The sequence below is a fragment of the Pinus tabuliformis genome, chromosome 6, assembly GCF_031772625.1.
Source record: "Pinus tabuliformis cultivar Carrire ecotype Pingquan chromosome 6, CPIR1, whole genome shotgun sequence".
Taxonomy (NCBI): domain Eukaryota; kingdom Viridiplantae; phylum Streptophyta; class Pinopsida; order Pinales; family Pinaceae; genus Pinus; species Pinus tabuliformis.
This window is the reverse complement of record NC_142292.1, coordinates 1,687,718,242-1,687,742,002: the sequence shown is the minus strand read 5'-3', so window position 1 is coordinate 1,687,742,002 and position 23,761 is coordinate 1,687,718,242. Positions and strand designations below refer to the sequence as shown.

The 23,761-nt window shown below is 41.8% G+C and overlaps 1 pseudogene; it reads left to right on the top strand.

Annotated features, from left to right (window-relative positions):
- Positions 1-23,761, top strand: part of LOC149265470 (arogenate dehydrogenase 1, chloroplastic-like) — a 93,197-nt pseudogene that overhangs the window by 36,458 nt on the left and 32,978 nt on the right.

Genomic DNA, 23,761 nt, shown 5'->3' with positions numbered 1-23,761 from the left:
CTTTTATGCATGCTGATTTTATTAACTTTTCCTGTGCATGTCACCTTGTATTTTTGATGAAAAAACTTAGTGAATGGCTTCCTGGTCTATAAGATCATCTATATTGCCTTAGTCCACCATTCCTGTGTGGGCAGTTGATGCCTAAGAATTGCATCCATAGTCTCATCTGCCTCTGTGTATTTATAGAAGTTAGGAGGCACTTCAAACAGGTGTTTAATTTCATTCATTATAAAGAATAAATTCTCTACTCTGTTGTAGAGACTTTGTCCTGTAGCTGGCCCTGTTTCCTCTGAGGTGCTGGGCCTTTCAGTGATCTGACTTGTGGCGAATGTATTGACCCTCTTGGCATACTGCTCATGGGTAAGCAGTCTTCTTGCACTGTTCAGTAAGCCAGGGAGACCTCTGTTCTGTAATACCACAAATTTGTCCATAAATCTATTCACCTCGGTCTGCATGTCTTGGGTCCTTCTCTCTAATGTCTGCACTAAGCTTCTCAGTGTAAGGACCCTCTTTATCAAAAAAATAGTCTCAGTCCTGTTAGAAATTCCCATAGTTGCTAACTGAGCACTTGTTCTATTATTGAGCACATTGATCATCCTGGTGGCAACTTCAGGCATATTGCTTAGAGCTGCCCTTGATCTCTGAATTTCCTTCTGTGCTCCAACTGCTCATGGATTGTGTCAATATACTGCCATTGGTCAGTAATAGACTGGCCAATATTGGCCCATAGCACTGTCTTGATCTCAGCCACTACTTTATCCAGTTGGAGCTCCTTCTCTAGCTCCTTTATCCTGTCTTTGAGGGCTTTTATTTCCCTGCCCTTTTCTGCCACAGTCTGCTTGGATTTGTCATATCTTTCATTTACCTTGGCTAATTTCTCCCTGGCCTCATTTAGTTCTATCATTTGTGCTTCCAAGGCCTGAATCTCATTTCTCAGCTTTTGCATGTCCAGGCTTGGGGCCTGCTCTGTTGTTGGTAGTGGTGCTGAGGTGGATGGTGCTGCCTGTTCCGTTTGTTGAGGAGGAGGAACAGTAGTTGTAGCAGTTTCCTCAAGGTTAATTATTTCAGGAGGAGGCTGGGAGGTCTGACCTTCTTCTTTTTGCTTCAAAGCTGCCTGTAATGCTGCCTGGGCAGCCTCTGATTCTCCCAGCTTTTCTTGAGTCTGGATTAGCTGCTTATATAGAGACACCAGCAAGGCTGTGGCATCTTGATCATGCCTCTACTGGGCAACTTCATCTGTTTGAGGGTGAATTGTGGCTGGAATTTTGATCTTTCTCCTCAAAGCTGCCATGTCTGCATCCCTCAACTTCAATATTTCTTGTATACCCTTGATATCCTTGGGATCATGCCCAATCTCTATGATTATATCTTCTAAGGACCTAATTCTGTTGTCCTTTGCTTGAGAGGATGCTCTCTCCAACTCAAGTTGGGAAGCTGTATTATTAAGGCTATTCTCTAGCCTATAATTATCCAATGTCTTGTCTACCAAGGAGGCATACACCATCTCACCCTTTTGTTTGTGCAATTCAATTTTGTCCATTGGGTGGATGTCCTTGGCAAGGACCTCAAGATTGGTCCTTATATAATCTGCAGGGGACTGGGGCTGTGCTACAGCTGGCAAAAAATGGCTCATGATCATTTTGCCTTCACTAACATCATGCGCAGACATCAGTCTTTGCTGGTTAGTGGGAGCCATTTTCAACAAATGATTGTATAGTTGTATCTTTATTGGCTCATTCCTCCTCTTTATGTCAATGAACTACTGTTTGATGCTCAGTTCACCTTCTCTCTGTTGGCTTGAGGAGCTGACTTCTCCTCCCACTGTTCTGTCCTGTTCCTGTTGAAAGGAACTTGCGGATGCTTCCCTGCTAGGTGGGCCCATGCCCAAAGTCTATCCCATTGGCATTTCCTCCTCTGAGAAAGGATTCATTCTCTGTCTTTTCTCCCCATAAGTTGTCGATGTTGTAAGGGGAGTCTCTCTGTCTCTTTTTCTGCTTATATCCTCCTTTTGTGGAGTTTGGAGGATTGATGCTTCAGCTGATGTTTCCTGCCTTGGAGGCACAGTTTGTTGTGGCTGTTGCTCAGTGGATTTTGGGGCTTCCACTGTCTGCTCTTGCTGTACAGGCTGCTCCTGTCTTTGTTCTTCTTGTTGGTGCTGCTGCTGTTGATGTACTTCCTGCTGCTGCACTTCTTCTTGATGTTCCACCTCTTTTTCTGTTTGCTCTTCAGTCATGGGAGGTGGCTGCTCCTGCTCCACCTGCTTTTCTTTGCCTTTGCTGGATGTCTGTTGAGTGTCCATGGCAGCTTGCTGATGTGTTGTTGAAGATGAGGCAGCTGCTCCAAGTTGCCTTTGATATGAGAAGGAAACCTGTCCACAAGTTTCCAAGTCAGCCTCTTTTTGCATATTCCTAGCCTCTCTTTCTAGCATCTGCTCTCTAGTAATTGGCTCTTCTAGAGTGCCCTCTTTCCAGCTCAAGGAATTGGCATACTGCTCAATATGAGGCTACTTTAGATGTGCATAGTTACCCAATTTGTATTTTATCCTCCTGAGGGAAATAAAATGATTAGGGTCATAAGGTGTCCATTTAAAACTGGTTTGCAATTTGAGGCCCTCTAGGATCATATCTGCCTCCTTCCATCCCTCCTCTCTTTTGTTGTATAGAAAAGGGCCTAGCTGGCTCCTTACCTTCAGCTGCACCTTCTTGTTCTTACTTTGGAAATGGAAGCAGTCGGCATTTCCAAACTGCCTGAAGTATTCTAGGGAAAAAAGTCTCATAGGGACATACCTTGGCAGCCTATAAGGGTCCAACTCACAGCCATATACTCTGATTACTGTGTGGTGTTGGTAAAAATACCAATCACCAATGCTGTAGGATTTGGAGAGATGGAGAACTCTCTGCATGTCATCGGTCAACCTTGGAGGAGGGACACCATACAGCAATGTCATAGCTGGGTGAATGAACAGGTCTATGAATTCACAGTATGTGTATGGTGATTTAGAAATATCATGAAAAACTGAAGTCCAAAACACAACTGACCTTGGACTCCCCTGGGCATTAAGTTTCTTGAGGGGAATGGAGAAACTGTCTGGTTGATAAAATAAGAACAGATGGTAAATGTATGAGGTGTATGTGAACACCCTTTCCCTTTGTAGATTCATTAGCTGTTCATGGATATTTTCTGCAATATATGTGGCATAGTCATAGTGTACAGCTAGAGGTTTTCCAGGAGAAAATATGGACAGCATTGCCATTATAGTGTCATCAACATCCTCAATTCCCCTGTACCCCAGGACGTAGCTGATCAAATCCACCAGCATTCTGCCCAAGTCATTCAGGTAGTGATATCCAATAGGAGGAGTTCTCATAGTTTCAGAGCTTGGCTGTATGAATAACTGATTAACTTTGATGATCTGGGCACTTGACAAATTACTCCCCTTCTTTACTAAGTCCAGCATGGAGAGAGGGGTCAATGGCCTTGCAGTGTGGAAATGCAGCATCTCATTTATGGTTTCTGGGGTGATATGGAACAACATTGAGCCTGTAGGACTGAGAATAGCTCTTTGGCATGGATCATAGCATTCCTGGCATCTGTGGATCAAGTCTGGAAGGCCATTGACTTGAGGGAGGTTGTAAATGGGCAAATTTCAGTCCCAAATCCCTAAAATATCAGCTCCACCAAGGTGTTGGGCCTTCAATTCATTTAGCATGTGAATATTAAACTTAGAACCCATCGGTAACCAGTCTATCATCTGATAATCTACATCTCCCAGGGCTTTCCATTCTAACTCCCTTTGAGGGGCATTCAGAGGCTGGATATTCAGGGCTATTGGTGTTTCCATGGCTAGTAAGGCTTCTGAATTGTATGTAAACTGTTTTGAGTGAGCAAAACAACGCAGAGGAGTTTCTTTACAATGTAAATGTGAATTGCAGGGAACAGAGGGCGAATTGAGCAAACAACAATTGAAATACCGTTTATAGGATTGATTAAAATAGTAGCAGGACTGACAAGAGTGTTTCTATGGTGACTTTGTGTAATTAAGGTTTCTAGTTCACGACTGCATGAACTACCTGTGAATTCAGGTCAATTTTGTCAAATGTAGGCTTGGCAGAAGGTTTATTGCCGCGGCAGTTGGAAATGGGTGCAGGTCACTGGATGCTTGATGGTAATTTCAGTGATTTACACTCTCTTAAACAGTTTGCTTGTAGAAATATGGATAAAACCAGGTGCAGGGAACGATTTTGAGAAATACCTTGCGAATTGCCGATAACAGTTGCAAATGTAGGTACGACGGAGGCGCCCACAGTTTCAGAGTTGAGTTGTGCAGGTTGGCGCTGATTTGGTCGTGAAATGCATGCAGGAATAACAATAGTCGCTTTGGCAAAAAGTGGAAAAACACGAATTTTTGGCTCAAATATGGATTTTTGGCATATTGGCGCGCTTTTGGGATGACGTGAGCATGACGTCATCAGGTGGGGTCAAGGTTGGATGATGTCAGCATGACGTCACCGGGTGATGTGGCAAGCTGTGATTGGTCCACGGGGATAATGAGGTGGTAGACATATCAGTGCAGGGGCGGACAAGAGTGCTGACGCGACGGCGGGGTGGCACTAACGTGGGTCTGACGTGGTGATGACGCAGGCATAGTAGAACCGGCGGTAAATCATAAGCGGTATGGCTTTTTCTCGGACCGCCTTAGATACGGTCGCGGTTTTGTCAGAGGGCGACCCGAGAAATTGTGAGGGCGACGCGTGGCAGAGGCCTGACGTCACCCTCTGACAGTTTCTCGGGTGCTAATCTTCGGACGTCGGGCCCAACCCGATATGTATATTAGCCGTCCGATCAAAGGCGCCCGATCGGATGGTTGACGGGTCGCTGAATAGTGCGGACGATACGGCAGCGGGGAAGTAATAAAATATTATTTTCTTTTGAAAGGCGTGCCCAGCAGGACTTTGGGTTTCGGCGGAATTATATGGTTTTCTTTGTATTTTCAAATGAAAATAATATCGCGCCGATACTTTGGATAAGTTGGAAAAAGTGGGTATTTGTGCGCTTTTTGCAAATGAAGCGGGTTATGGGGAAAAAGGGTTTTTCATAAGGTTTTCTTAGCAAATGAAGGTTTTAATGGGGCAAATGGCTTTAAGAGGGGAGAAAAGGGTAAGGCTTAGGGTTTTCAAACTGACCAGCTGTCAATTTGATCCCTGACAGAGAACATATGGCTATAATGCCAAGGGGAGGGATATTTATACAATGCTTGGGGGTTTATACACCATAGTGTTATAATAGTAGGGAAAAGGTAACATAGGGGAATTACATAATAGATGTTAGGGTTTAATATAGATGAAAAGGGCGGATGGGGAGTGATATCACTAAGTTTATTTGAAAATCACTTAGCTTAGGGTGTAGATCAAAATGAAAAGAATTTTAGACAAGAAATGTGGCCTTTTAAAGGACTAAGAACCACCATAAAACCACCAATTCTTCCATGAATCTCAACTGATGAGGGGATGTTAGTAATGAATGGAAAAGGGGAAAATTGGGAAGTTAGACATGCTTCTTTGCTTTGCTGCAACATGATAGAGAAGAGGACCTTCTCAATCCATTGATTTTGCTTTGTGAAAGAGGTTAGCACACCTTCAATTGTAAGGAATGATACTTCTGCAACCCCATCTGCCTACCCATCTATCTGCCTAGCATTTTTTGTTTCTTCTTGGAGGGTGCACTTAGACTTGCAGACCCTTATTTGCCTTTTCTTTTCTCTGGCTTTTTCCTTTTGATTTTCTATCTAATGCTACCCTTATTGCTTCCAAGGTCCCAGATTAAGCAGTTGGGAGCCTTACTTCTCTACCTAAGCTACTTGTCTGCCAAGATTAAACAGTTTGGATAGACTTCTTTCTCTATTCTATAACTGAAAATTTAAAACATGGCATGATCCAGATTAGGCTGTTGGACCATCCATCAAAATTGAGTCCACATCAAGCTATATACACACCTTGTCTTCTCTTGGAAATATGGGATCTTTGCATCATCAAAGCAGAGCATATTTGGACCTTTGTTTGCCAATCATGAAATATGAAACCTATTGGTATAGGTATCTAACAGTGGCTCCACATGGGGATGGTTTTTCATTAGAAAGACCAAGAACAGTAGGTCAGAATGCCTTGGCCTTTGCCTGCTTTCACCAACATTTGAAGTATGCTGCTTTAAAATGCCAAATTTGTGTTCTTCCCATCTTGGTAGGTCTCTGATTCTATTTGCCTTTTGCTGATAGTTAACAAAACTTAAGAAACTGCATTTTTACCTTTTGACAGAAAGTAATATATACACTTGAATATGTACAATGGAAACTCAGGCTGCACTTATGGGTAGTAGTCAAAATAGTGCTTCATCATCCTGCCATTCACAGGACCTTCATCCAAATCAGTTTCATTAAGACTTTTAAGGAAATAAGTATTGTTTCCTTGTACTGCTTGGACAGCAAATGGTCCTCTCCAAAGGGAATCAAATTTTCCATGTTTTCCTTTATCTTCCCTTCTTGAATCCCATTTGAGGACCTTGTCACCAATGTTGAAATCTTCTGCCTTAGTCCTTCTGTCAAAGGCCTTCTTTAATTTTTCTTGTAAAACTTGAACTCTGCTGTAGACCTGATCTCTAGTTTGCTGCAAACATATTATTTGATTGATCCTTCTTTGCATATCATTTGGTTCAGCTTGGCTTTCTTGAAGAAGTTTCATAACAGGAATTCCTAGTGATGAAGGGAATTTGGCTTCTAATCCATAAACCAACTCATATGGGCTGACCCCAATTGATCTCTTGGTTGTTAGCCTATCTGCCCATAAGGCATTGACCAGCTTCTTATGCCAATTCTTCTTATTTTCTTCCAGCACCTTCTTTATGATGTTAACAAGGCCTTTATTTGATGATTCAGCAAGGCCATTTCCTTGGGGATAGTAAGCAGTAGAATGGCCCAAGGTAATGTGAAACTTGTGGCAGAAATTTACCATCTTCTTGGATCTGAAAGCAGTAGCATTGTCTGTTATTATTTTATCAGGGCAACCAAATCTAGAAAGGATATTGGTCTCAAGGAACTGAATGATAGTGGAATCATTTGCTTGTCTGCATGGAACAGCTTCAATCCACTTAGTAAAGTAGTCTGTAGCTGTTAGAATCCATCTATGCTGGCCTGAAGATGAAGGGTGAATCTCCCCAATGAAATCCAAGCCCCATTGTTGAAAAGGTCTCTCTGTTGCAATAGGCCTCAAGGGAAGTGGCAGTAACTGTCTCTTTCCCTCAAACACTTGACATTTGTGACAAGAGGTGGTGAATTTCTTGACATCAGAGAAAAGAGTGGGCCAATAATAACCAGCCCTCAATATTTTATCCACAGTGGACTTCCAATAGAGGTGTCCACCACAGTCCCCTTCATGAAATTCTTTCATGATATTGTTAGTTTCATTTTCAATCAAGCAGTTTAGTAATATCCCTTCATGGTTTTTCCAAAGAAAATTACCATCCATAACACAAAATCTTGAAGCTTTCATTTTTAAGAACCTACATTTAGTTCTGGAAAATCCTGGGGGAGCACACAGGTTTTGTAATACATAACATATATCAGAGTACCAAGGGGATTGTTCAAAGGCTACATTGATCTTTGGAGTCGCCAGCTCTGGTTCACTGTCCAGCTGATTGATGTCTAAGGCTTGGAAGTTTGCCTCTGTCATTAATTTAGCCAAACCTTGCCCTTTTATTAGTTTTGTAGGTTTTATCTCAATATCAAATTCCAAAATGTTGGCAATCCATTTTCCTCTTCTGCCCTCTAAGTTCTCTTGAGTGAGTATGTCTTTAACAATAGGACTTGGCACATAAGCTATGACATGGGAATAAAGGATGTAAATCCTAAAGTCCTTAATGGCCTTGACCAAAGCATAAGCTTGTTTTTCCATGATTTGGTATTTCAGAGGTGCATCTCTGAGGGCTCTGCTAAAGAAAGCAATGGGCTTTTCATTTCCCTGGTCATCTTTCTGTAATAAAACAGCAGCAATGGTATGTTGAGAGGCAAAAGAGAAAATGATGAATTCTTTATCAAATTGAGGATTTGTTAGGACTGGAGTTTGGGTAAGGGCCAATTTTATACCTTCAAAGGCTTGATTTGCTTCAACAGTCCATTTCACTTTTGAATCCTTCTTTAGCATGTTATTTAGTAATCTGATTAGTTCTGCTAAGTTTGGGATAAACCTTCTCAAGAAATTGATTTTTCCCAAGAATGCTTGCAATTCTTTGATACTTCTTGGGTGGGGCATTTGTAAGATAGCTTGTATCCTATCTGGGTCAATTCTTATGCCATCCTTTGAAATGATATGTCCTAACAGCTTGCCTTCTTCCAAACCAAACAGAGACTTCTTGGGATTTAAGGAAATTCCATATTTCCTGCATGTTAAGAAGATCTGCCTCAAGTGTTTCAAATGTTCTTGGTCTGATTTTGAGAAAGGTGTGAGATCATCCAAATAAATGACAAGGAAGTCATGAATCTCTTTGGCAAAAGCAATATCCATTGCTCTTTGAAACGTTGCCCCTGCATTTTTCAATCCAAAAGGCAATTTTACATATTTGAAAGTTCCCCATGGGGTTGTAAATGCAGTTTTGTCTTGATCATCAAGGTGTACTAAGATTTGATTAAAACCTGAGAATCCATCAAGTAATGAGATCCTTGAGGCACCTACCACCCGTTGAAGAATGTGATCCATCTTGGGTAAGGGATAATTGTCCTTGAGGGATACTTGATTCAAGTTCCTAAGATCCACACAAAGCCTTATTCCACCAGTTTTCTTTCTTGTAGGGACCAAATTTGAAATCCAATCAGAAAACCTGATTGGTGCTATGATGCCTACTTTAAACATTTTTTGCAATTCCTTTTCAATTGAAGGAAGGAGCATGGGATTAATCCTTCTCAATTTTTGTTTAAATGGCTTCTGATTAGGCTTGAGAAGGATAGTATGCTGGATAACAGAGGTGTCATAGGATTTTAAATCCTCATAACCCCATGCAAAGACATCCTGAAACTCTTTGAAAAGGTCAATGTATTTGGGTTTTTGGTCAGGAGGCAGAGATGCAGATAGCTTTATTATCTTGGGCTTATCAACAGTGCCAATGTTGCATTCTTCAATGGCTGTATTTAGGGGCTGCATTTTTGGTTTTCTAGGGATGTCATTTGAGTCAAAGATGTCTTCTAATGGAGTTAGGCATGTTGGGAGAAAATTGTCTTTCAGCTCTATGATTTCAGCCTCTACAACGACTGCTTCCTCATGATTGGTTTGTTGAATTTGTTGTATGTTCTCCTTGTTGAAAATAGTTGGATTTAGCATTTGTTTTGCTGTTTTGGGTGATATTGGGTGGTTAGTTTGTTCAAACTGTATTTGTGATTGACTTGCTCTTTCAAGTATTTGTGATTGACTTGCTCTTTCAAGTATTTGTGATTGACTTGCTCTTTCAGTGTCAATATTTAGTCCTGCAAATTCTTGTTGCAAGGTCAAGAAGTTGTTTATTTGTGCATCATCTTCAAATACCTGCCAGTCTTTGACATTGTTTGGGACAGAAGGTCTGTGCTTTACCTCAGCTGTAAAGCGATGATGGGGCTCAAAAGGCAGCTTGCAGGTACTTGCAAATGTGGCTAAACTATGAGCATGAAGATTATGGGTCCTAGAAATTTTGGTGATTTGGAATTCAGAGAAGAAGCTTAGTATTTCGGCCACAGCAGACCTATAAGACCTCAGTCTCTTGTCATTGGTGACAAAATTTCCCTTCACTTGTTGGATGACCAAATCTGAATCCCCCATAATTGAGACTTTTGTGGCTTGTAAGAACTTTACTAGCTTGAGGCCTAGTAAAAGAGCTTCATATTCTGCCATATTATTAGTACACTTGAAATTCAGTTTATAGGCTCGGCCTTCTGCATGACTGTCTTGTTTATTATGTATCCAAACTCCAGCTCCTGCCCCTAATTTGTTGACTGACCCGTCAAATTCAAGGAACCATAGGATGTCTTGTTCCAGGTAGAACTTAATGACCTCCTTGTGTGCTGGAATTGTAAGTTGAAGCTCTGGTGTGCCATCTGGTTTGTTTTCTAGGGCAGTCTCCTCACTTGATGGAACCTGTTCGCTTTCTTGAGCAGCAGCTGTGTTTAATGTTTGCTTAATCATTGTTTCTTGGGTAGGAGTTTGCTCGTTAGTGTCTTCCTCTTGTATGAGTGTCTTGGGTTCACCCTCACTATCTGAGAGAGTTGTATTATCATTGAAGAGAATGTATGAGTCTATGTCTGAATGGACAGCATATATGGGAAAGTTTTGAGGCTTTTCTTCACTGCTGACCATGTATTTCATTAATGTTTCTCTGTACAATCTCTTTGGTTGCCCAAAAACAGTGATGGTAGCATATGACATATCTAACTGTAGGGAACCTTGAAGTTTAGCCCCCCATGATCTTGATAACAGCATCCCATACTTGGGTGGGATGTCAGCAACTACCACATCCATTAGAATTGTTTTGTTTGGGTACTGAACAAGAGACACACATAGATCTTTTATTAAGCCTAAGCACTTGACTTGGCTGGAATCAAAGGAGAACAGGTCCTTGTATGGTCTGGTAATATCCAGGTTTAGTCTTTCCATGACTGATTTGGGCATCAGGTTGTGAGAGGCACCCGAGTCAAACATTGCATTGTGTAATATCTTGTCATGAACATGCAGGCTGACATAGAAAGGTAAAATGCCTACACCTGCTGTCTTTCCATCCACCTCTGGGCCAAAAAGTAGCTCTGGGGTATCATCCAACACATTAACATCATCTTTGTTGCTAGTAAGTTGGAGGGATTTCCTGATTTGTTGTTTGTAGATGTTGTGTTTGGCCAATTCTGAGAGAGGAATTGCTATCTTCAATTTACTAATTTCAGTTTCTAGGTCAAAGGGTTTTTCGGATTGGGTCTTTTGGCTGTGGATGACATTTCTTTCCTTGTTCACTAACTCTTCTTCTTGATTCTTATCCTGATTTTGAGGCTTTCCCTTCTTGCTCATCTCTTGAGGAGTGACACTTGGGTTAGGGTGCAAGGATGATGCAGCCATGGGCTGCTGTTTTGAAGAAGCTGGTTCAGTGATTTCTTCAATGGTTACTTCTTTTGCAAGTGAATCTGTTGGGTCATTTGGCTCTGTAACTATGGCTCTTTTGGGCTGCTGATTATCTTTTATCTTTTCAGGCTGTGTTACATTTACAGTTCTGCTCCTTAGCTTGTATTGCTTATGGACTTCATAAACAGCTATGTCATAGCCTTGTTTGAAGTCAAATGACTCACTTGATTTGATTGGGAACAGCTTGATTACCTCATCCTCATGGTCTTCTTGTGTCAAAAAGACTTGACTTTCACCATCTAGACCCATTAAATTAATCTGAGAATCTTCATTGGGTTCACTTGATGTGGAAGTTTCAGCATAGTTTTCTTGGAAAGGGGGTCTTATGTCTTGGTCAGCACTGGCCTTGCCAACGTTTGGGTTTTGAGTTCTCCTAAAATTTGGATTCCTAGGAGGGTTGTTTTGTGGTGCTTCCCATGATGACTTTCTCTCAACTGATTCTACTCTGTCACCCAGTCTCTTCATACCAGTGAGTATTGCATCCAATTTTTGATCAAAAGCTGAGGGTTCCTCTTTAAAAGTGGTTCTTTTTTCCAATCTTGCCCTGTTTCTTTTGGCAATCAGGTTAGCCTCTACTGTGACAGCAACTTTTTGAGCCTCTTCAAGGGTTTTAGGGGCTCTTTCCTTCAATTGATACGCCATGTCAGGGTCAAAACCATCAGGGATTTTGTACAAGGCTAAATCAGGAGGGGGTCTTAAATTTTGTGGGATTGCGTTATATACATTGTTGAATCTTGCACAATACTCCAGAACAGTCTCTTGGGGACCTCTTTTGATAGTGTCATATTCACCAAGTATGTGCAGAGGATCCTTCTTCTTCTCCCATCTGCTAGTAAAGGCTTGATAAAGCTCATCAGGAGTTGTGATGGTATTTACAGTCAGGGATCTAAACCAAGTTCTTACATCCCCAGTCAAGCTTTGGACAAAAATCCTCATTCTCACACTGTCATCATCGATTTCATAGTTCTCAAAATGGTCTTGCATTCTTTTGGTGTGCTGAATAGCTGTGAAAGGGCCAGTGGAGTCAAAATATGAGATCTTGGATTGATAGTCTTGAGGTAAAGCTGGAGCATTAGCAGGTAACTGCAAGGGTGCATATCTGTTAGCCATATTCACAAGGTTTGGGGGATTTATAGGAGCAACTGGGATAAAAGGAACGGTGTGTACCACAGGGGTAACAGGTGTAGCAGCACCTAGAGTGTTGTTCAAGGGGATATGTGCAGTGGGTGAAGATGTGAAAGGAGGGCTTTGAGATGTAGATGGTGAAGTGGGGGAGATAGGGGTAGACCTAAATAGAACCTTGATTGGGGTTGAAACTGGTTCAGGGTGGGCTGTCTCAGGAGTCAAATCAGTAGGATTTTCCTGCCTTTGCTGCTTCCTAATGATTCTAGGGATTATATTAGGATTCTCAAACACAGCTGGTGGATTTGGGTCAGGGTTTGACCTAGTGTGCCTGTTTTCCCTTTTAGGAGCCAGCTTCTGAATTTGTTTTTGGTATTTTAAGATATTTTTTAGGACTGTTTTAAGGGACTGCTCAAGCTTTTAAAACCACTGTCTTGGCAGACAACAATTGAAAAACAATATGCTCAGTCCCCAGTGGAGTCGCCATTTATGTTAACACCCAGGTTGTTCCCTATGACTCCCAAGGGAATACGGCCGGGGTAACCACTAACCAATCTTTGGATTACAGTTTCTAGCCAAACTGTAATCAGAGAGGGCTCTCTCTTTATGATTTGTCTCTGTTATGATAGTGTTTTAGGCTAGCTATTATGCTCAGGTTTTTGTTTATGTTTTGGTTGAAGGATGTCTTTCAATACCTAAGATGTAATGTTTAGACGGTTGTATTTCATTGGGCAATGGAGTCTAGGGCTGTGAAATGTTTGAAATGCTTCAGTGGGAATGTTCAGACTGCAGGGCCTATTGGGTATCCCAACAAACAAATTTAAAGCTTAAGTGATGATGTATGATGATGCATGTTTAGCCAATGGAAAGCAATTAAGAATTCTCCATTAAGCTAATGCTGTGAAAGTGAAATATATTGCTCAGGAGAAAACTTGAATTCCTGAACAAGGGTCACTGTGAAAGATATATTCCGAAAGTGTAGCAATTAAGAATTACACTTATTAAGATTATAACTGAGGAAAACATTCATTAGCAACACAGATTGAGCTCAGGGTATTCCATGAATAAATCCTGAAGGCTATTCTTTTTCTTTGCTGCTAAATACTTAGAACTTAGAAACATTTATGGGTTGTAAAAGATTAAAACACAAAACGAAGAGAGTTACAGAAAAATTTATTGTATATGAGATGCACAGGGATCCTGCCAACTTCAACAAACACCATGAACGCATTCAAACAACTCAGAACTTCAGAAATTCCATCACTTCTGTTATTAAACTCTGCAAAGATTACAGCATAGGAAACTTCTTCAAAAGAAATCAACAACAACCCCTGCAAGCTTGTGCGAGGGGGAAATATATACACATGGTAATACAAAATATCTAAGGCGTTGAGTCATCTGAGAAATAAATGTTTTCACCAACTTTGTACAGAATAGAAGATAAGAAGTTATTGCTGCTTTTAATACAACATAAATGCTCTTTCTGTCTGTCAGAAGATATTTTGGCCTTTGGAGGCCACCGAGTCGGTTGGAATGATCTGCTTTAAATGCTGGAAAATGCGCTCATGTGGCTGCTCTGCTGTAACTTTTCAGCTCTGTCACCTGTAGCTGTCCATCTTGACTTGCTGGCCGAAAGCTCTACTGAGTTGGCTCAGCCTTCACCTTTTATGCATGCTGATTTTATTAACTTTTCCTGTGCATGTCACCTTGCATTTTTGATGAAAAAACTTAGTGAATGGCTTCCTGGTCTATAAGATCATCTGTATTGCCTTAGTCCACCATTCCTGTGTGGGCAGTTGATGCCTAAGAATTGCATCCATAGTCTCATCTGCCTCTGTGTATTTATAGAAGTTAGGAGGCACTTCAAACAGGTGTTTAATTTCATTCATTATAAAGAATAAATTCTCTACTCTGTTGTAGAGACTTTGTCCTGTAGCTGGCCCTGTTTCCTCTGAGGTGCTGGGCCTTCCAGTGATCTGACTTGTGGCGAATGTATTGACCCTCTTGGCATACTGCTCATGGGTAAGCAGTCTTCCTGCACTGTTCAGTAAGCCAGGGAGACCTCTGTTCTGTAATACCACAAATTTGTCCATAAATCTATTCACCTCGGTCTGCATGTCTTGGGTCCTTCTCTCTAATGTCTGCACTAAGCTTCTCAGTGTAAGGACCCTCTTTATCAACAAAATAGTCTCAGTCCTGTTAGAAATTCCCATAGTTGCTAACTGAGCACTTGTTCTATTATTGAGAACATTGATCATCCTGGTGGCAACTTCAGGGATATTGCTTAGAGCTGCCCTTGATCTCTGAATTTCCTTCTGTGCTTTTGCAATGAGCTCCAACTGCTCATGGATTGTGTCAATATACTGCCATTGGTCAGTAACAGACTGGCCAATATTGGCCCATAGCACTGTCTTGATCTCAGCCACCACTTTATCCAGTTGGAGCTCCTTCTCTAGCTCCTTTATCCTGTCTTTGAGGGCTTTTATTTCCCTGCCCTTTTCTGCCACAGTCTGCTTGGATTTGTCATATCTTTCATTTACCTTGGCTAATTTCTCCCTGGCCTCATTTAGTTCTGTCATTTGTGCTTCCAAGGCCTGAATCTCATTTCTCAGCTTTTGCATGTCCAGGCTTGGGGCCTGCTCTGTTGTTGGTAGTGGTGCTGAGGTGGATGGTGCTGCCTGTTCCGTTTGTTGAGGAGGAGGAACAGTAGTTGTAGCAGTTTCCTCAAGGTTAATTATTTCAGGAGGAGGCTGGGAGGTCTGACCTTCTTCTTTTTTCTTCAAAGCTGCCTGTAATGCTGCCTGGGCAGCCTCTGATTCTCCCAGCTTTTCTTGAGTCTGGATTAGCTGCTTATATAGAGACACCAGCAAGGCTGTGGCATCTTGATCATGCCTCTGTTGGGCAACTTCATCTGTTTGAGGGTGAATTGTGGCTGGAATTTTGATCTTTCTCCTCAAAGCTGCCATGTCTGCATCCCTCAACTTCAATATTTCTTGTATGCCCTTGATATCCTAGGGATCATGCCCAATCTCTATGATTATATCTTCTAAGGACCTAATTCTGTTGTCCTTTGCTTGAGAGGATGCTCTCTCCAACTCAAGTTGGACAGCTGTATTATTAAGGCTATTCTCTAGCCTATAATTATCCAATGTCTTGTCTGCCAAGGAGGCATACACCATCTCACCCGTTTGTTTGTGCAATTCAATTTTGTCCATTGGGTGGATGTCCTTGGCAAGGACCTCAAGATTGGTCCTTATATAATCTGCAGGGGACTGGGGCTGTGCTACAGCTGGCAAAAAATGGCTCATGATCATTTTGCCTTCACTAACATCATACGCAGACATCAGTCTTTGCTGGTTAGTGGGAGCCATTTTCAATAAATGATTGTATAGTTGTATCTTTATTGGCTCATTCCTCCTCTTTATGTCAATGAACTGTTGTTTGATGCTCAGTTCACCTTCTCTCTACTGGCTTGAGGAGCTGACTTCTCCTCCCACTGTTCTGTCATGTTCCTGTTGAAAGGAACTTGTGGATGCTTCCCTGCTAGGTGGGCCCATGCCCAAAGTCTGTCCCATTGGCATTTCCTCCTCTGAGAAAGGATTCATTCTCTATCTTTTCTCCCCATAAGTTGTCGATGTTGTAAGGGGAGTCTCTCTGTCTCTTTTTCTGCTTATATCCTCCTTTTGTGGAGTTTGGAGGATTGATGCTTCAGCTGATGTTTCCTGCCTTGGAGGCACAGTTTGTTGTGGCTGTTGCTCAGTGGATTTTGGGGCTTCCACTGTCTGCTCTTGCTGTACAGGCTGCTCCTGTCTTTGTTCTTCTTGTTGTTGCTGCTGCTGTTGATGTACTTCCTGCTGTTGCACTTCTTCTTGCTGTTCCACCTCTTTTTCTGTTTGCTCTTCAGTCATGGGAGGTGGCTGCTCCTGCTCCACCTGCTTTTCTTTGCCTTTGCTGGATGTCTGTTGAGTGTCCATGGCAGCTTGCTGATGTGTTGTTGAAGATGAGGCAGCTGCTCCAAGTTGCCTTTGATATGAGAAGGAAACCTGTCCACAAGTTTCCAAGTCAGCCTCTTTTTGCATATTCCTAGCCTCTCTTTCTAGCATCTGCTCTCTAGTAATTGGCTCTTCTAGAGTGCCCTCTTTCCAGCTCAAGGAATTGGCATACTGCTCAATATGAGGCTGCTTTAGATGTGCATAGTTACCCAATTTGTATTTTATCCTCCTGAGGGAAATAAAATGATTAGGGTCATAAGGTGTCCATTTAAAACTAGTTTGCAATTTGAGGCCCTCTAGGATCATATCTGCCTCCTTCCATCCCTCCTCTCTTTTGTTGTATAGAAAAGGGCCTAGCTGGCTCCTTACCTTCAGCTGCACCTTCTTGTTCTTACTTTGGAAATGGAAGCAGTCGGCATTTCCAAACTGCCTGAAGTATTCTAGGGCAAAAAGTCTCATAGGGACATACCTTGGCAGCCTATAAGGGTCCAACTCACAGCCATATACTCTGATTACTGTGTGGTGTTGGTAAAAATACCAATCACCAATGCTGTAGGATTTGGAGAGATGGAGAACTCTCTGCATGTCATCGGTCAACCTTGGAGGAGGGACACCATACAGCAATGTCATAGCTGGGTGAATGAACAGTTCTATGAATTCACAGTATGTGTATGGTGATTTAGAAATATCATGAAAAACTGAAGTCCAAAACACAACTGACCTTGGACTCCCCTGGGCATTAAGTTTCTTGAGGGGAATGGAGAAACTGTCTGGTTGATAAAATAAGAACAGATGGTAAATGTATGAGGTGTATCTGAACACCCTTTCCCTTTGTAGATTCATTAGCTGTTCATGGATCTTTTCTGCAATATATGTGGCATAGTCATAGTGTACAGCTGGAGGTTTTCCAGGAGAAAATATGGACAACATTGCCATTATAGTGTCATCAACATCCTCAATTCCCCTGTACCCCAGGACGTAGCTGATCAAATCCACCAGCATTCTGCCCAAGTCATTTAGGTAGTGATATCCAATAGGAGGAGTTCTCATAGTTTCAGAGCTTGGCTGTATGAATAACTGATTAATTTTGATGATCTGGGCACTTGACAAATTACTCCCCTTCTTTACTAAGTCCAGCATGGAGAGAGGGGTCAATGGCCTTGCAGTGTGGAAATGCAGCATCTCATTTATGGTTTCTGGGGTGATATGGAACAAGATTGAGCCTGTAGGACTGAGAATAGCTCTTTGGCATGGATCATAGCATTCCTGGCATCTGTGGATCAAGTCTGGAAGGGCATTGACTTGAGGGAGGTTGTAAATGGGCAAATTTCAGTCCCAAATCCCTAAAATATCAGCTCCACCAAGGTGTTGGGCCTTCAATTCATTTAGCATGTGAATATTAAACTTAGAACCCATCGGGAACCAGTCTATCATCTGATAATCTACATCTCCCAGGGCTTTCCATTCTAACTCCCTTTGAGGGGCATTCAGAGGCTGGATATTCAGGGCTATTGGTGTTTCCATGGCTAGTAAGGCTTCTGAATTGTATGTAAACTGTTTTGAGTGAGCAAAACAACGCAGAGGAGTTTCTTTACAATGTAAATGTGAATTGCAGGGAACAGAGGGCGAATTGAGCAAACAGCAATTGAAATACCGTTTATAGGATTGATTAAAACAGTAGCAGGACTGACAAGAGTGTTTCTATGGTGACTTTGTGTAATTAAGGTTTCTAGTTCACGACTGCGCGAACTACCTGTGAATTCAGGTCAATTTTGTCAAATGCAGGCTTGGCAGAAGGTTTATTGCCTCGGCAGTTGGAAATGGGTGCAGGTCACTGGATGCTTGATGGTAATTTCAGTGCTTTACACTCTCTTAAACAGTTTTCTTGTAGAAATATGGATAAAACCAGGTGCAGGGAACGATTTTGAGAAATACCTTGCGAATTGCCGATAACAGTTGCAAATGTAGGTACGACGGAGGCGCCCACGGTTTCAGAGTTGAGTTGTGCAGGTTGGCGCTGATTTGGTCGTGAAATGCATGCAGGAATAACAATAGTCGCTTTGGCAAAAAGTGGAAAAACACGAATTTTTGGCTCAAATATGGATTTTTGGCATATTGGCGCGCTTTTGGGATGACGTCAGCATGACGTCATCAGGTGGGGTCAAGGTCGGGTGACGTCAGCATGACGTCACCGGGTGATGTGGCAAGCTGTGATTGGTCCACGGGGATAATGAGGTGGCAGACATATCAGCGCAGGGGCGGACAAGAGTGCTGACGCGACGGCGGGGTGGCACTGACGTGGGTCTGACGTGGTGATGATGCAGGCATAGCAGAACCGGCGGTAAATCATAAGCGGTATGGCTTTTTCTCGGACCGCCTTAAATACGGTCGCGGTTTTGTCAAAGGGCGACCCGAGAAATTGTGAGGGCGACGCGTGGCAGAGGCCTAACGTCACCCTCTGACAATTTCTCGGGTGCTAATCTTCGGACGTCGGGCCCAACCCGATATGTATATTAGCCGTCCGATCAAAGGCGCCCGATCGGACGGTTGACGGGTCGCTGAATAGTGCGGACGATACGGCAGCGGGGAAGTAATAAAATATTATTTTCTTTTGAAAGGCGTGCCCAGCGGGACTTTGGGTTTCAGCAGAATTATATGGTTTTCTTTGTATTTTCAAATGAAAATAATATCGCGCCGATACTTTGGATAAGTTGGAAAAAGTGGGTATTTGTGCGCTTTTTGCAAATGAAGCGGGTTATGGGGAAAAAGGGTTTTTCATAAGGTTTTCTTAGCAAATGAAGGTTTTAATGGGGCAAATGGCTTTAAGAGGGGAGAAAAGGGTAAGGCTTAGGGTTTTCAAACTGACCAGCTGTCAATTTGATCCCTGACAGAGAACATATGGCTATAATGCCAAGGGGAGGGATATTTATACAATGCTTGGGGGTTTATACACCATAGTGTTATAATAGTAGGGAAAAGGTAACATAGTGGAATTACATAATAGATGTTAGGGTTTAATATAGATGAAAAGGGCGGATGGGGATTGATATCACTAAGTTTATTTGAAAATCACTTAGCTTAGGGAGTAGATCAAAATGAAAAGAATTTTAGACAAGAAATGTGGCCTTTTAAAGGACTAAGAACTACCATAAAACCACCAATTCTTCCATGAATCTCAACTGATGAGGGGATGTTAGTAATGAATGGAAAAGGGGAAAATTGGGAAGTTAGACATGCTTCTTTGCTTTGCTGCAACATGATAGAGAAGAGGACCTTCTCAATCCATTGATTTTGCTTTGTGAAAGAGGTTAGCACACCTTCAATTGTAAGGAATGATACTTCTGCAACCCCATCTGCCTACCCATCTATCTGCCTAGCATTTTTTGTTTCTTCTTGGAGGGTGCACTTAGACTTGCAGACCCTTATTTGCCTTTTCTTTTCTCTGGCTTTTTCCTTTTGATTTTCTATCTAATGCTACCCTTATTTCTTCCAAGGTCCCAGATTAAGCAGTTGGGAGCCTTACTTCTCTACCTAAGCTACTTGTCTGCCAAGATTAAACAGTTTGGACAGACTTCTTTCTCTATTCTATAACTGAAAATTTAAAACATGGCATGATCCAGATTAGGCTGTTGGACCATCCATCAAAATTGAGTCCACATCAAGCTATACACACACCTTGTCTTCTCTTGGAAATATGGGATCTTTGCATCATCAAAGCAGAGCATATTTGGACCTTTGTTTGCCAATCATGAAATATGAAACCTATTGGTGTAGGTAGCTAACATCCCCAACTCTCTATCATGCCTTGACACTGCATAACATACGTTGTCAATCCCTCCTTAGCACACCTAGAACTCGCTGACACTTCATTTCCATGCATTTGAAACTAGTGTTCCCTTGTGTTTCCTTAACACTTGGGCCTAACACTCCCTACCATGCATTCGTGCCACACCCTAGCACCTAGCACATCTTGGCATGCCTTAGCAATTTCCTTGTCTTAGCATGCCTAACATGCCTTAGAATTGTCTAGCATGTGTTATTATTTCTTGGCACTCGCTGGCATAGCTTTGTACTCCCTAATTATCATGCCCTCATATATAGCTTTAATATTTTGCAACTTGGGAACCCAACCAAGTCATTGGAAAAACAGTGTTGTGCCCAACCCAAAGTCTCCCTTTGTCTGAAATTCTTTGACCAACCCCTTATAATTGTAACCATAAGCTTGCCTCCTACAATTCCAATTCTGACCTTCTTCTAACACACTTTGTCCTTGAGACACCTGGAATTCATTGACACTCCTCGACACACACACTTATTTGTTCATTTCCACGTATTTTGACCTAGTTCTCCCTTGTGATGCCCTAACACTCCCTAAACATTCCTTAACATGCATTGGCAATGTTCAACATGTGTTAGCATGCCTTTTCATTCCTTGGCATGCCCTAACACTCCTTAGCTATAATTCCCTCACAACTACCCTTACTTTTTTTGGGACTTGCGAACCCAACCAAGTCTTGCCTCGACTACAACAAATTGACCAAGTTACAGTTACTACAACTAGACTATGCCTTGTTCACCTAAGAACTGACTATAACTCATCTTAGGCTACTCATGTATAATTTCAACTTATCCAACTTAACAAGTTACAAGTTACCATGTCAAGGCTCATGTCCAACTATGGCCATAAAACAACTGAGAAACATAGTTTACATCTTGACATGTTATAGCACATGGCACATCTAACAATCCATTGGCACTATGTGGAATGTGTTAGCATCCCCTACATTCCTTGGCATGATTTGGCACTCCCTAGCACTCCCTGACATGCCCTAGAAATCTAGCATGCCTTGGAATTGCCTAGCATATAACCTTGTCACTCCCTCCTTAACACACATGAAAATCACTGACACTCCATATCAAACACTCTTATTCATTCATTTCCATGCATTTTGAGCTAGTTCCCCCTTATGTTTCCATGGCACTCCCTAACGCTCGCTAACATATGACACAAATGTCAATTTCCTTATTCTTGGCTATGGTGTTCTTATTTTATACATGTGACCCTTGAATATGACATGAAATCCTCCAAAATCTTCTTAAAGGATCGGAGCTCCTCTTCATGCATGAAGCTAGTGGAATGTGAAAAGTTATCCAAAATTCATCCAAACATGTAATTTGTGCCTTGGGAAATGTGAAGGGTACCCTCCATATAAAAACATGCATAAAGATTTGTGATAAAGTGCCCTAAATGTGATATGTTTGCCACTAGTCAATTGTGCCTCTTGTTGATGATGAAACCAACACCCTAGATGTGTAAGGCTCACAAAGTGTCACTTTCTGTCAATGCAAGGTTGTTGCCATTGTCACCTCAGCAACGAATCCTCTTCAATTTGGATTAATTATTGAATCATAGGGGTGTCCCAAAGCAAAAATTTATGGGGTATTTTATGTGACTAGATCACTAGGATTGAAAACCATCTTTACATTGGATGGTTTAACATCTTGATGATCCCTGTCCTATTGACGACAACTTTTTATTCGTTATTGCTTTCATTGCAACACCTCTAATAGATATTTATGGTGTTCATTAGCCTATTTCTAGTTGTGATAATGGGATTAGGGGCTCCCTTATCACAACCCATAACCCCTAATGTGTTTAATCCCATATCCAAGGGGGCCCAAGGGTGTAGTTGTAGGGGCATTGGGACCAAATTTGGGGGTTCATAACATTAGGAAAAGCAGAATGGCATGACCAAAAAGGTTGTGGGGGTATGTTATCGTGTATTGAACAGGCCAAGGGGGCACAAGGGTAGCATGGATGGTAGAAATTGGAGGTTAAATCATGGTTTACTAATATCTATAATTGTAGCATTAGAGAATGATAAGGGGGCTTAGGACTTAATTTCATATGGTCTAGGGGACCTAGAGGGAAGCTAGAAAGAGAAATTGATAGGGGAACCCCCAATAGTGGCGATAAGGGGATTAAGAGTCCAATTATCACAAACCATAAGACCTTAACCCATAACCACTAAATTCCCTATCCCCTTAACCCCCAATCGATAATCCCTTAACCCCTACACTCACAAATCATAACCCATAAACCTCTTGACTCATTAAATCTTAAGACAGTAACCCCTAACCTATAATTCATAAACCAACTCCTAATACATAACTCCTTATCCTCTTAACCTGTGACCCTTAACCCTAACCCTTCACCACCTAAACACGTTAACTACTAACCCCTTAACCACTAACACCTAAATCCCCTAATTCTTAAGTCCTTAACCTCTAAACTCAATTGTGTCAATGTAGAATAATATATATAAGAGAAAATAAAATGATGCTATCCACATCAATGCTTCAAATAGCCTTAAATTAGCCATGAGTGGTGAGCCAAGGGGGTGAATGTAGGGAACTATTAAAGTTACATCATGTTTAAATTAGTTTTACATTGTGAGGTTATTCTCTAATAGGGTTGAAGCATCATCACAAGGCAGCATGACACATTTTTGTGGGGAAGCGATTAAAGTTGTAAGAAAATTCTAGTGATTTACACCTCTAATGTAAATGACATCATTGTATGTTTGTGTCAGGTTTTTAGGGAGGTTATTTATAGACAATACATTCAATGTACTTAGACTTCATCTTTCTATGGCCTCAACTCTAACATGGATTTGTACCAAGAACACTTCATGGAAATGAAAGGGGGCATTTTTGTTTAACCACATATGCGCAAGAGCACCAGATGCTACCCTTCAGATTCCCCTTGGTGCATTCAAAGTGGGTTTACATTCGCGTCTAGTTGAAACTAATCATAATGACCTTCCCGTTCTTAATATGCTAGCTTGTCCATATACACGAGATACTATAATTAAAGGATCACCTCATCTGTAGATGAGGGCAGTGTTGTTGCACCTGGATCAACAAAAGAAATGAATGTGGTTGGTAAAATTGATGGTAGTCCAAGTACAATTAGATGGTTGTTAGGTGACTATCAAAGAAGATCCCTAAGTCCTATACTTGTGAAGAACAACAACACTGGTAGAAGGGTAGGTGTATTGGGCGTAAGGACATGCAAACTTTGAAGGACTAAAGTAGCTGTCAAGTGGGCGAGCCAACTAGCCCTAGTTCACACTATTGTAGAGGATTGATTTAGTGAGAACAAGGGAAGCCATCATAGTCCTAGACTTGTCATCTGGGAGAAGCAGTATGGACTCTTATCCATTCATTTCCATGCATTTTGAACGAGTTCTCCCTTGCATTTCCGTGATACTCCCTAACACTCCCTAGCATGCATTGGCACAACCTAGTACTTGGCACATCTTGGCATGTTTCCCTGGTACTTGGCACATCTTAGCATGTTTCCCTGGTACTCTGGCATTCCTTGTCACTACCTAGCATACCTTGTCACTCCCTCCTTATCACACCTAGAACTCACTGATACTCCTTGTCACATACTCTTATTCATTC